This window comes from Macrobrachium nipponense, chromosome 18 (assembly GCF_015104395.2).
Source record: "Macrobrachium nipponense isolate FS-2020 chromosome 18, ASM1510439v2, whole genome shotgun sequence".
In the NCBI taxonomy this organism is placed as follows: Eukaryota; Metazoa; Arthropoda; class Malacostraca; order Decapoda; family Palaemonidae; genus Macrobrachium; species Macrobrachium nipponense.
In genome coordinates, this window is record NC_087211.1 from 67981705 (window position 1) to 67996628 (window position 14924).

At 35.5% G+C, this 14924-nt stretch overlaps 1 long non-coding RNA gene across 1 annotated transcript; it reads left to right on the top strand.

The window, feature by feature from the left end:
• Positions 1-6444: 6444 nt before the first annotated feature.
• On the top strand, positions 6445-12673 carry LOC135196776 (uncharacterized). Its single transcript, XR_010310472.1, has 5 exons — positions 6445-6568; positions 8726-8979; positions 10748-10971; positions 11178-11288; positions 12245-12673. It is a non-coding gene; the product is annotated as an uncharacterized LOC135196776 (long non-coding RNA).
• The last annotated feature ends 2251 nt before the right edge of the window (positions 12674-14924 follow it).

Here is a 14924-nt window from a genome sequence, read left to right on the forward strand (position 1 = left end):
AATTCTTTTAACCATCTTCCTACTTTATCCACGATATTGTGTTTCTAATTTTCTTTCGCATAATATATTATGGTCTACTTTATCAAAGCTTTTGCAAAAGTCTAAATAAACCACATCTGTTTTTCATTTCCGCTTTTCATATTTTTTTGTATATGTTCTCACGGTGGACTAAACAGTTGGGTTTGTGTACTTTTTCCGGGTACGAAACCATGTTGTCCTTTATTAAACAAATTATTTTTTATTAAATGTTTCATAATATTTTTTCTTATTCACCCTTTACCCTTTCTACACTTTCATAATATGTGATGTTAGACTCACAGTCCTATAATTACTTGCCTCTAGTCTTGATCCACTTTTGAAAGTAGGGGTAATATATGCTAATTTGTGCTCATCATAAATCTTGCCTGTATCTACACTTTGTCTTAATAATATTGCAAGTGGCTTTGCGATAGAAATGAACTACTTTTCTTTAACAAAATAGCAGGAATTCCATCAGGCCCTGCAGCAGCTCCATTTTTGTTAATTTCATTAATAGCCTGCCACAATATCAGCTTGCATTAATATCTATGTCAGCTAAATATTCATTCACTATTTTCATCCCTTACTTCTATATCATTTATCTTCATTATCTATTCTAGGGGTGAATTCTCTCTTATATCGTTCTGCCAGTATTGTTGCAAATTTCCTTTTTTTCATTCGTTAATCTCCCTTCAATCTCAGAGGGCCTATTTCTATTCTTCTTTTATTCATATTCTTCTTTCGCATATGAGTATAATAGTTTGGGTTTTGCTTGATATTAATAGGGTTTTTCTTCCAAGTCCCGTTTTTTCATTTTCTTTTGATTGTATAATCTTTGTTCTGCATGTATCTATCTTGACTTTTAGTTCTATACTTTCCTTATGCATTTTTTTCTTTTGCAAGACCTTTTTTACCACTTTCTGATTTTCTGGAACAAGATCCTTCTGTCTCTTGGGTATGCATGAATGATGTTTTACTTTTCTTCTCGGCGATATATGTTTTTCCACTATTTTCTCCTCCAATATTTTATAATATCTCCGTATTTACCCTTATGTCATCACTTACGGAAAATGTTATCCCAAATCTTTGTTTAATTCCTTCATTAAGTTTCTGACCATTTTATATTTTTGTTTACTGTAGAAGTTGTATTTCATATCCTTCCCACTTTTTCAATATCTTGCTTATCTCTATTTTCACTTGCTTTGGAATGAACTGTTAATTCTATGACATTGTTAGGAACAATCGTATGCCGATTGTTCCTTGGTGGATTGTTGCCTCCTTGTTTTTTTTGTTTTTGTTTTTTAATTGCTGGCGAGTTGACGTCTGTTGGATGGCGTCAAACTTCGTCAGTCAGGCCTCCCGGTGGAGGGGAGAACAACCAGTCAGGTTTCAGAGAGGCGGTCTTGGCAGCAGAGCAGCGGAGAGTATCTGAGGACGAGTTGGTAGTTGTATCAACCCTGTCGTGAACATCCAGTGGTCGAGGAGACCTCATACTGTATCTGAGGACGAGATGGTTGGTTGTGTCAACTCTGTCTTGATCGTCCAGCATTCGGGAGGATGATGTCCATATTGTCTCCGAGACGAGGTGGTTGCCGTATCGGCTCTGTCTTGATCGTCCGGCATTGGACTGTTGTCCTCATTGTTTGAGGAAGTGTTCCCGTTTTGCTCTGCGTAACATTATGTAACATTATGCCGCTTCAGTGTTAATTCTCATTTATTATAATGCTGCCGTTTTTACATTTATTGTAATAGTCATTTCACTGTTTTTTTTCAATGTGTTTGTGTATTATGCTGCCTGATTTTGTACATGTATTTATGTACTGCACTGCTTTTTCATTTATACCGTGGTCCTTTTGTATATATGATGTGGCTTTTGTTATATTAGTTATGCTGCTTATGAAATTGTTTGTTGAATTGTACAAGAATCACTTAATTGGATTATTACTGTTGCTGTCTTTATTATTTAATTCATTGTGTATGTTTAATTGTTTATCACCTGGACCTGACTCACTTGTACATTTTGTATATCAATTAAACTAATTTTAAGGTAACTTTTTGGTTTTGTTATGCTACTACTTCCTCCTTTGTTTGTACTATCGTCAGTCATTACAGCCAATTGCTTATTATTTTTAAGAACCTGTCAATCTCGAGAGTCGAGATTGTAATAGACATTATGGTCTGAAAATATTCGCATTATAAACTATTATTTCTTTAACATAATTCATCTCGTTCACAAATACTAGGTCTAAAGTATTTTCCTTTCTTGTTGGCAGGTGATTTATTTGTTGAATGTTGTATTCTAGTAGCATATCTAATAGCTTTTCAAATTGCCTCTTATCTTCTGCACTACTATTACTCTCTTTTTTATATGTATAAGTACAACCACAATCTCCTATTCGTTCTTTCCATTCTACGAAAGGAAAGTTGAAGTCACCAGATAGGAGAATAGTACAGTCCTTGTGATTCTACATATATCATTCCAATTTTTCAATTATTAAGTCAAACTCTTTAGTATTAGGAGGTCTATATATTACTATGCTTCATCATTTTTTCAGATTCAAATTCTACCGCTATTAGTTCACATCTGAGTTACTATATTTCTCATATATTTTTCCTTGTTTTTTTGTCTTTCCATATAATTCGCGGTTCCCCCTTGATTCCTATTTTTTCTATCTGATCTATAAGTTTGGAACCCTTTTATTTGATCATCATTCCCAGTCTCTTGGGAATACCAGGTTTCACTTATATTTCATTATATCTATTTTCTTTTCATTTTGGGTTAGTTCTTCTAAGTACTCTATTTTTCTTTTTGAGTTACTCGTAACTAAACCCTGCGCATTCATCACTATGATGGTTTGCGTGTTTTCTCCTTCATTTAATACTGGTAGTAATAAGGATTTTTGACCATGTCTCTTTCCTGTTCTGGTATGTTGTTCTTTTTTTCATTTCCAGAAATTCTGACATTAAAAAATCCAACTTTTCCATAATATAATATTTGATCTTATTCCTTCATCATAATTATTCATTTTGTGTCTGAATCTGCAATTTTCTCCGTTTCTGCAATATCCTCTTGCATAATAAATACAGTTATTATTACTCTTGAGGTAGAATTTCGGAGCTGATGCTTTGAAATTTTTGCCGACACCTCTGCATATCTCATTGGTGGTTTGCTTTTCTCTTTTACCTGATATTCTTGATTTCTCTCTTTTATTTGTTTCTTCTTATTTGGATTTTATTACTTGGTTGGTTATTTATTTGATTATGATTCATGGCTACAGGGTGCATATATTTGCATTTTTTGTCGACTTACATCCTTTTCCTTCTTTTAGGTTTTTACATATTTTGGATGCAGATCTCTGCAATCATCCCCATATCCATCTAAGTATGCACATTTACCATATATTTCATAGTTTGACATATTAGGAGGTTTGTAGTAACATCTCTTTCTCCAAATCTGCAATTCCCTCTTTCAAAAGGTTGCAGATTTTGTCTTCTTGTCTATTTTTTCCTCTTTCCCGTCATTGTATAGATCTGGGTAGAGCCTCTTCGGGATTTGCTTTTCTGTTGTCATATCGTAATTTATTTCTTCGTAGGTATGCTGCTTTATTGCCTCATATGTAGTATCAATGAGTATCTCTGCATCCATACTTTTATCTTGTTCTTTGTTTTCCTTATTTTTTTCTGTCATTTCATTTTGTTTGGACTTCTCTTCCGTTTTCCTCTTCTTCTCTTCTTCTTCTTCCTCTTCCTCTTCTTCTTCATCTCAACTATTTGTACATTCAATCGATGATTTAATAACATTGTCTATCCATGATAGACATGTTGAACAAAAAATTCTTGTATCTTTTCTTCAAACAAATCTTGTATTACCTCACGCACATGTGGATGGGTCGGAATGTTGCATGCAGCACATTTTCTGATTAGGTTTTGTGGATTGACTATGCTATACCAAACCATTACCACAGTTTGCATGCTTTTGGCATTCTTTTCCTAATGCATCAATTAGGATATTCACAAGATTCACCTTATTCATTTCTTTGTCGGAATATGTTGGTTTATGTATATTTTCTTTATGAGTCTCTTGACCACTTGGATTTTATTTGGAACTTCTTCAATTATTTTCCAAGATGTTTTCATTAGATTTGTTCCAGTTTGAAGGATTATATCCTTCTTAATATCATGATGAATGCTTTTGTCTTTTGGTTGGTTAGGACTGGTTGCTGATTTATCATAGATGAGAAATGCCAGTTCCCTTCCTGCTACCTCATCGTATTGCGAATCTGCTAAACACGCCAAATTACGCCACCTCTTCCCGCAGTTGGAACTTACTGCCATCTTGTTCTGATTTATAGTATTACACTTGATAAACTAACTTAGAAGACGCTTTATCCTACTATTTTCACACTAATCTTATCACCGATAGTCACGCGAGAGAGAGAGAGAGAGAGAGAGAGAGAGAGAGAGAGAGAGAGGTGAAAGGAAAAAAACGTGTATGCTCTGTTGGAAATTGAGACTTTTGAATGCATTTACCTCACAAAAATGTGTTAAACTCTCTGAAGGGGCGGATTATATAGGTAGACTCTATAAATGAAACCATGAGAGAGAGAGAGAGAGAGGAGAGAGAGAGAGAGAGAGAGAGAGAGAGAGAGAGAGAGGAAGGTGGGGGGGGTGGGGGTGATGAAATTATTTGTTCTACTGGATGCAAGTGTTTGAATAAATTTTCCTTACTAATATGCCCATTCTTTAAAGATATCAGGTGTACCTTTATAATATATATATATATATATATATATATATATATATATCAGATATATATATATATATATATACTATATATATATATGTGTGTGTGTTATGTGTGTATGTATATATATATATATATATATATATATATATATATATATCTATATATATATATCGATATATATATTTACTATATATAATTTGTTTATTTATTTATTTACTTATAGATTAGTTGTCTCTTTAATAGTGAGTTCAATAAAATATTCTTTTTATTCGCCTCACTTTTTATTCAGATATGAAAGGTGACTCCATGAAGCGACGCCCAGCACGGGTTAATTGGTCCGTGATTTTTATAGACATTTGACAGAAAACAATGAAACTTTTCCGAAAATCATTCGCAGCCGAAAAATGATCGGAAAGTTATTATTATTATATATATATATATTTTAAAACTGGACGCTTCATGGTAGTATGATGAATGGGTTCGCCCTTATTCGGGACCTTTCCGATTCTCCTTAATAATGTAAAATGATAATTTTTTTTAAAAATGTATCATTGTAAATCTTAATGATATATTGATAAATTTTTTGATGTATAATGATACATTAAAAAAAGAAATAATCACTTAGATTTACCCTTGCCACCTCTCTCTCTCTCTCTCTCTCTCTCTCTCTCTCTCTCTCTCTCTCTCTCTCTCTCTCTCTCTCTCGTGTATTTAAATCTGATTGGTGCCTCTCAGAATACTATCCATTCGTGATATAGTATGCAAATGAATAATTGTTAAAAGATGATAAAAGTTCTGCAAAGCAACATTATACCTTGAAGACTTTTCTGGCTAGATTTCATATTAATTAAAACAAGTGTAGTATTTCGTGTTTCTATCATTTCAATAAGCTTTTTCCGATATTTTTGAATGCTTTAAATATCTCCTCTGGCCAACTAATCTTTCAGAATTGATATGAAAAATCCGAAGAGTAAATATTTCACACATAAAATATTCTAAAACTGTCCGCCTAAAGTAATTCAGAGATGTTTACAAAGCGATAACAGAATACTTTTCTAAATATCATTTTGATCCGTAGAGGATATAATATATATACCCAAACACTATCAAAGCAAAATTTCTTCTTTGTAGCGATGGAATCTGCTGTAAGTATGCATGGTTTCCGACTTTTAAGAAGCCTTTTGTTAGTCTTGAGAAATTAAGCCATATCTGGAAACACGACGTTTCTCTTAGATGCGCATTTTACTGCGCAGTTGGAATTCCATAAGATTTAGACGAATATTTGTATTTCAAAATTTACGTGGTATTTTCATTTTCAAAAACATGAATTTTTTTTATTATTAGAAATCTGTTGAGAATACAGTATAAGGGTCCTTTACTTGAAGACCAGAAAACGTCTAAATTCTCTTATCGAACATAATTTTTTTTCAAAAAATGAAAGTGAAGATTCATTGTAAGGTGGAACGTGAAGCAAACCCTTGTGTAAATCTCTTACATTTGTTCAATTTAATTACTTGCTTTTTATGGTAATATTTTTTTTTCATAGCAGTAAATTGATTTCATTTCTCACCAACAGATGGCACCACAAGGAAATGAGATTGTATTAATGGAGAGTCCTTGTTTGAGTCTTTGCCAATCAGGGAGCGTTTTTTCTTCTCTCAAGACTTGAAAAGAATAACTTGGGCGTCTGTGATTGGCTGGAAGCTGTTGAAGAGTTTTGTAATATGTATACTGTATAGTGAGATATGCCGCAAAGATGGCTTTCGGTTACATCCCCAGAATAAGAGTTTTTGTGTTTTCAACGTAAGTCGAAATGTTTAAGGGTTTATACGTAGTTGTGATTTAGATAGGTGTTTTCCTAGTTTAGTGGGGAATCCATTTGATCAAATTTGTGCAGGGGGAATTTTTGGCAAGGCTTTTAAGTGTGGCCTATAGGTGTCGATGTTTATAATTTTAATTATTACATTACTGGCTGCTCTGGAGAGTAAGGAATTAGAGTGGTACAGTCTGAAGTTTTACCTGTATAAAATCAAAGTCCTGGTACTGTTTAGTGTACCTAGTTCTTATTTTTCTTCAAAGAATTCACGGGTCTCTCGGCTTTTAAGAAGACAAAGGCTTGAAAAAAATAGAATAAAATTCTTGAATATGGGCGCATTCAATTGGGTAGAAAGTAATACCATTTAGTTTGTGGAGTAGGGCCGAGTTCATTTAGGTCAAAGGCAATGCCATTTAGAGTTTTATGTGGAATAGGGTAGAGTTCAATTGAGTGAAAAACTATACCATTTGTAGCATCTGGAATAAGGTCGAATGTATCCGTGAGTCAGTTAAGTGAAATCCCATATATGTAGCCTATATTTAAAAGCAAAATGCAAATTATTATTGCATGAATTAAGGATATCATGTATTGCATATGCAATCTTATCCTAGACTATGAATTTGACTTTGCCAACATCAATATTTCAAGAAAATACTAACTGGAACCTGGTTTTGCATTTCGTATTTAATAGCGGTGCAGCCGACCGCTTTTCCATAATACACGTAGTATATATAATTTTAAGGAAAATACGTATATAAGACCCTGTATACACTTAAGAGACCTTTGACTCTAACCTCCCTTGAAATGTGAGCATACATTATGGATTAGTAATCTCTCCCGAAAAGCAATTAAATGTGTGTAACTACCGCTGTTTCCCATCAGATTAATGCTTTTAAGCTTGGTTACTACTTAGTTCGGTAATTCTAGGCAGTAACTCCTCACAGACTGCAAGGAACGTTCCCGCGAATACGACAGCCCTTAGGTACTGGGGCGTCGAATGTATTTCGTAGTGTTTAGTACTAGCCCCTGGGAGTTAATTACAGTTGACCACCCAAAAATAACGGCAAATTCATTAGCAACCCAAATACTATAGGAAACCGTAATTTCCAAAGAAATACCCGACGCGGAGTCATTACCTAGATTTACCCTTAGTTAAGTTCTGAAGTATTGCTTAAATTTTAGTCTTGGTTTACTGCAGCGGCCGAACTTTCAGTAAGATTTCACGTTTCAATAAGATTCACGTTTCGAGGGCTGTGGAAAAGATATTTTTTTATAGCGATAGAAATACTAGCAAGTTGACGAAATCGTGATTTTGCTATATTATAGCCATGGTTGCCAGTGTACGAGTTGCTGGCAGGTGATGAAATTGCGTTTTGGCACACGCTTATTTTGGTAGTTTTCTGAAAGTTGACGTTTTTTGCAAATAGAGTATATTTTCAGTGTTCTGGCAGGGTGCTTATCAACATGGAGCCGCTGTCGAGGTGGTTAAAAAGTAATAGTGGAAGTAACTTTATACTCTTTTTTGAAAAGGCATTAGTTCTGAGTAAACGTGATCTGCAATTTTATTTGGCTAATCTTATATTTTTTCATGTACAGATCCGTTCAGATTAGCCAACGTAAGCCAAAACGTACTTGAGTTCGCCCCCCCTTGACCTTTCAATACTGGCTATGAATTATGGACTGTCGGGTTTCTGGTGGTTCGAATAGTGTAGTTTGTTGGAATGTGAAAATTGTTAAAATGCCTGACGCCAGAAATAGATTCATAGATTACAAAATGGTAAAATTTCACAGCATTGCAAATGACAGCAATATTTTTAACACTTTATATTAGGGTATTTGGTTTCCATTTGAAACTGAGTGCCGTCCTCTCATTGCAGCGAACATGCAACAGTTAGGATAACCAGAGATTCATGTTACTATTTAGTGAAGACACATGAGCTTTAAATTCACCTCGGGCAACGCTTCTCAAAACTTAAGATTGCATGTAACTTCCGGATGACTTGAAGACGGGTAGAATTATTAAGAGAATACTCTTAATTGGTTAAAACACATTTCTGTGATGAAAAAATCACCATGAAAAACTGCATTAATTAAAGCACAGCGTTATTTGTCAATTTTGATGGACTTCCACGGTGTTTTTTCAGAAACCATTCTCGGATAGTATCTCCACAAAACAAATAAGGTGCGCCGCAGTGGCGTGGTCGGTATGGAGTTGGCGTGCCACCTCGGTGGCCGCGAGTTTGATTTTCGGGCATTCGATTGAGGTGTGTGAGATGTGTATTTCTGGTGATAGAAGTACACTCTCGACGTGGTTCAGTAGCCACGTCAAGCCGTTGGTCCCGTTGCTGAATAGCCACTGGTTCCGTGCAATGTAAAAAGACCATGTAAACAAATAAAGGTAAGGAATTGTAAGTATTTCAAAGTGCAGTGCATCCTTGCTGTTTTCTCTAGTTTAGTTTATGGACTTGAACTTTGCTCGTTTTTTTTTCACTTCCGTAAAGGATTTGTTTTTCGATTTGCATCCTTCAACGATCGATTTTGAATTGTAGAAATGCCAAAAAAATAATTTGAACTTTATTTGTAAGCTCAGAAAGGCTTTAATTTAGTAAGCCAAGATCAGACGGGCTTGATACAATAAAATTACTGAAGCATTGTTACTTTTGCTATTTCCTTAAGTCACTAGTTGCATAAAGCCCTGTCCACACGAGCGGGCCTGATCTGCGAGCTCTGGGGATGCCGGGCAAATTCTGGCGGGCTTACCCGCGAATGTTTTCTACACGGGTGAGGCGATGGAGAGGTTGGCGTGCCCGACAATGAAAAAGAAGAAAAGTTACAGAATATGGTGCAAAGAAAGGCTCGGTAAAAGAAATTTATATGGTTAACGTAAGTCCGCCAGGGTCGAAGCTCAAGCCATCGGGCACCACCATGGTGATTTTGGTAAGAGACCCATCGGGCAATTTGACGGTTTGCCCGTCAAGTGTGCCCGTTAAGGCCTGTCCACACGACCGGGCCTGATCGGCGGACCTCCCCTCTAACAGGCACACTTGACGGGCAAACCGTCAAATTGCCCGATCGGTCTTGTAGCAAAATCACCATGGTGGTGCCCGATGGCTTGAGCTTCGACCCTGGCAGACTTACGTTAACCATATACAATTCTTTTACTGAGCCATTTTTTACACCATTTTATCTTCTTTTTCATCACACACAAAGCAATTGTCATGCTACACAATACGTTTATCGTACTGCATTGAACACACTACTGTCATCGTCGGGCACGCCCACCTCCATCGCCTCACCTGTGTGGACAACATTCACGAGTAACCCCGCCAGAATTTGCTCATCAACCCTGGAGCACGCCGATCAGGCCCGCTCGTGTGGACAGGCCTTAAACATAAAAGAAAGGTAAAGTACTTTTAACTCCTCTGTAGAGGAGAAGAATGTATACTGATACTAAGTAGTGAAACATAAGCAAGTACGTACTGTGTAGCACTTTGGGCATGTTTCAGTATAGCCAGATTTTATTTTTACTTTTGTTTTCTCATACTGTCAGCAGTTATTCTTAATTCGATTAATACTTGCTCATAAGATATTAGTTGAATGGTAAAGTATGGATACTGAACTAAGCACAGCCCCGTGAGTGAAACTTCGATGAACATTTAATTTCGAAAGATTGTTGTGCACAAATAGCTTTTAATGTAAGCATTTTGCAGCGACACTTTAATACTAATTTTCTCTTAGATATTCCTACTTCTGCCTGAGTTTTATCAAGAATAGTCTCCAGCAACTAAAGAGGAGGAAGTTTAAAGTTGCCTAATAATGTAGGCTGAGGATGTAAATGGTTTACCCTACTGTAACACTTTTGTTTTGTGATTTAAACATCGATATTCAGACTAAAAAAGGTAATTTAAGAAGACCTGGCTTTCAGCTGCATAGTTACTGATTAGTTGAATTTGAAAAGTTATGTGCCGAAGTGTGTGCTCAAAGTACTAAGAAAAAAAACAAAAAAACAGAGCAGCTTGAAGTTTATCTAATGTTAGCAGTTTTCATAAATATTGGCAAGAAACATTGTATAGATTAAAAGAATGCTTTCTTAAGCCTAGTAATCTCTATTTCTGAAAGTTAATGACTCAAACTGATTTATGCTAATGGCGTTGAATATTTTACAGGTCCTTGATGCCATAGCAACAACTCACTCTGGCTGTTGACCTGCGATGAGGAGGAACTTCTCTACACAACAACCTAATTTAAATTCACATTCTGGGTTATGAGAGGCAATCGATAGCAACTCGACCCTGTTGCTAAGTATAAATACTTCATGTCGGTGATATCAAAGTGTCATTTTCTCAGGATTTTGTTCTCAGGAGATTTATATCAAATTGAGAAAGTTAAGGTATCAAATTGAAAAAGTCGAGACTAGGTGGTTTGTAGAATAATTTGCTAAATAAAGATTGAGAAAGTCAAGGCTAGGTGGCTAGAAAATAATTTCGTAGCGTTTCTTTAGTAGAGTTACTGGTAAGCATAGTCTTGACACATATGTTCTGGTTTTATCATACTGAGAGAGAGAGTATTTTTTTACCGCTATTCAAATATTTTCAGGTTCCTGGTTGCACTTTTAGGCAAGATAGGAGAGCGAAATTTTAGTGGTAGTTCTGGGCGACTAGAATCGGCTACGTAATGGTTCTCTTTGTGGTGGTGACGAATCCAAAGGTATGGTGCACATGAACTTTAATTTAGTGGCGTGGAGTATAGTGTAAGTCAATGTCCTTAAACTTTATAGGGTTAGGGTTACACAGTTTCTGATCATTTCCATTCCTTTAAAGTACAGGATAACTAAATTTTGTCTGTATCCCTGGAATTTGTTTTCACCACTGTTTTTTACATGGGATTTAATAAGGATTCTGTTGTGACCTATGTTACACTAATTATCTACTTATAGTAAGCTTCATTTCCATTTTTAAAGTTTAGAATAACTAACTTAGATCAGTAACCCTGGAAGTTTAGTTTCACACTTTACCTTTAATATAGGGTCTAGTGTTTTGTTGTGACATGTTAACATTGTAAACTTAATTTGCTTTATCAATGTTAATTATTGGGGTAAAGGCATGTATTAGGCTGAATTAGTATTAAGTAAATCTTGAAGAGGTTGTTCCAGTTAATAGTATTGTATTCTTGTAATAGTTAAAACCTATTTGCTTTAAACCTTTATGAACGTAAAGAGGATAGATTTCAATGAATTTAGTGAGTGAACGATGTTATACTATGTTTCGACAAAACAGTTTTCCTAAGGAGGGTGAGGTACTTTTGACAAGAACTAAAGTTAATTTTAATTTCTTCTAGCTAGCTAATGATATTTTCCGAGGAGTGATTTAATTTTATTGAAAGTAAAGTTCAGTTTTTTTAAGAGTATATTTTGATGAAATTTTTTTTCATTAAAAGTAGAGTTCAGTTTTTTAAGAATGTGAATCTCGAGTGAGAAAAACCATTTGTATTTAGTGTTACCACTACCTTGTCATTTTGCCTGTTCACGAGTACTTTGCATAATTCTCCAAGACAGGGTGCAGGTTCTTTATTTTTATTATATAAAGAAAGAGCAGGTTGATTAATTTTCATGCAGGTGGTTTGATTATATTTTCATGCAGGGGTAATTTTCGTAATTATTTCAGATATGCAGTCTGAATTGGGGATTGAATCTCCTAATATACAGCTGAAACCTCTGAGGGTGAGCAAGGGATCAAACTCTGCTTGTCACCCAGAATAGTGTTGAAACTACCCACAAGGGAGATTTCAATCCAAAGCCCTCTGGCAAAGTATTTATGGTGCTGAAACTACCTGCGAGTGAAACTTCACGCCCAAACCCTGCTGATACGAAGTTTCTGGTGCTTAAAACTACCAGCGAGGGAGACTTTATCCAAAACCCTGGATACTCCTCCAAGTATTGTGGTGCTGAAACTATCAGTCGGTTTCAGTTGCGGCAGACATAAAAAGTGGCACACTCGACACACCTCTACTGTTGCTATAAAGGTGGCTCAAGAACGTGCCTCAAGAGTGTACGAACATTTGAAAACTTCAAGATAGTAGAATCCAAAGTAGTATTTTTTGTTAGACTCCAATGTATGTTTTTTCCAAAGTAAAACTTTTTCTAGCATCCAATGTAATATTTTTTCTAATGTTAATTTACAAAATTAGGAATAAAATTATGTAAACTACTGACGATGTGATTATATTTAACTTATGAACTAAGTGTTAATAGCTTTAGATTGATGCCAACATGTTTCCAGTACAAATAGTAGTCATAAAATTAAAACCAGTTTCTGTTTCTAAGTACTTTGCTACCCTTCCTAGCAGTGTATGCTTCCTCTTAATGGGCTGCCCCACTTGCTTCCTCTTAATGGGCTGCCCCACTTGCTTCCTCTTAATGGGCTGCCCACTTGCTTCCTCTTAATGGGCTGCCCCACTTGCTTCCTCTTAATGGGCTGCCCCACTTGCTTCCTCTTAATGGGCTGCCCCACTTGCTTCCTCTTAATGGGCTGCCCCCAACTTGCTTCCTCTTAAATGGGCTGCCCCGCTTGCCTTCCTCTTAATGGCTGCCCCACTTGCTTCCTAATGGGCGCCCCACTTGCTTCCCTCTTAATGGGCTGCCCCACTTCTGCTTCCTTGTACTGCAGCCATTTCATTCATTACAACTTTAAGTTTAGCTTCTCCATGGTCATTACCCGTACTTTGTCGCCTGTAAAAGAAGAGCTAGGTTAAAGACTTATTAACGTTCATGGAACTAACTTCCATGCTAAGTGTAAGTACTGATATCACTTGATACAGATATCTCACACTAATGAATTTAATTATAGTTATGTATCCCATAAGAGTTAAGCTCTAACCTTCGTTTTCAATTCCATCCTTCAGCAATCATTCCAAATCCAGTGTCGGATAACAGCTTAACACGTGACACTTGGGACATCAGGACTAAATATTTTTCCCACATGATCGTGTTAAGAGACTGCCCCGTTCCATAACAGGTACTAGTCTTGTAGCCCACTCTAGAATGTCTACTGTTTAAGGAAATTTATTATTATTAAATTATTACAAGATAAATATGCAGCTGTTGAAAGTTTTTTGAACGATCGGTGAACTAAGGTACTTCTGAAGCTCTTTAAAAACGCCGAGCAAAACATAATTTTAGGGGTCGCAAAACAATTTTGTTGGCGATGAGATGTTAATATCACCCCTAAAGTGTCGAGATGAAATTCTCCATTAGTTAAATTGACATTTAAAATTTTACTTAAGAGGCACCGTATATTGAACTTTTGAGAGTTGGACTCCTTATATTTCAAATATACATTACCATTATAAACCGTAGAAGTCTGTAGTTTATTTATTTACAAAGGAGCACACGTAACTTTAGTCCATGGGCAAGCAATCTGCTGTAGCTTACTACCATGGGCTGCGTTCTGAACCAAAATTAAAGTTTTAAAAGTCCACCTATTAATATTCCCTGGAACATTCCATTTACATTAATACAAAATAAAAGATAGCTAATCACATGGTAACCTTTCATTGTGATAGTTTTTAAAGTTTTGAGGACCTTTAAAGTTTTTATTACCAAAAAACAGGTAACTCGTGCAGAATGTATCGCAGTAGTATCGCAGGAAATCCATAGTTTTAAGAATAAACTATGCACCATTTTAATAAATTGATGAAGACTGCATTCTCTTCTTGCATTCCCTCTATAAAGCATTCCCTCTATAAAAAATGGCCGATAACCTTTCCTCTTGATTAGATTCCTTCAGATCTTGCCGGTTTCAAAAATTGCCAGGAACCTTTAAAATTATTCCATTAAAAATAAAAACTTTAATACACATTTAAAATCCTTTAGATTCGTCTGGTCAAAAAAAAAAAAAAAAAATCTTTCACACAGACCTAAAACTTTGACATACGGGTCCAAACCTTTGGTATACGAGTCATAAGCAACGTTCCTTTAAAAGAACAAACCAATTAAGCCCAATTAAATTTTATTATCTCATTTAAACTATAGTCTCATTCCATTAATATTCTTCGGAAATAAACGGACCACCATACATGCTATCTAAATTTTTAATTCAACCAACAGAATTTAAACTTCAGAAATGAAACTCATACCATATATGCTATCTAAATTTGGTTTTTACCTCGAATTTTTCTTAAGTCGGGAGAGGTGTTTCCTCTACGGTAAAGTTTACTTTTAATGAGCCCTCTGACTTACTTTCTTACGCAAACAAAAGCAGTTCCAGTTACTCATTATTGGCTGAGGTGTGACATCGTTATGACGTCATGGGCTTCATAACTAATTACGAACGACTTTAGTCGAAA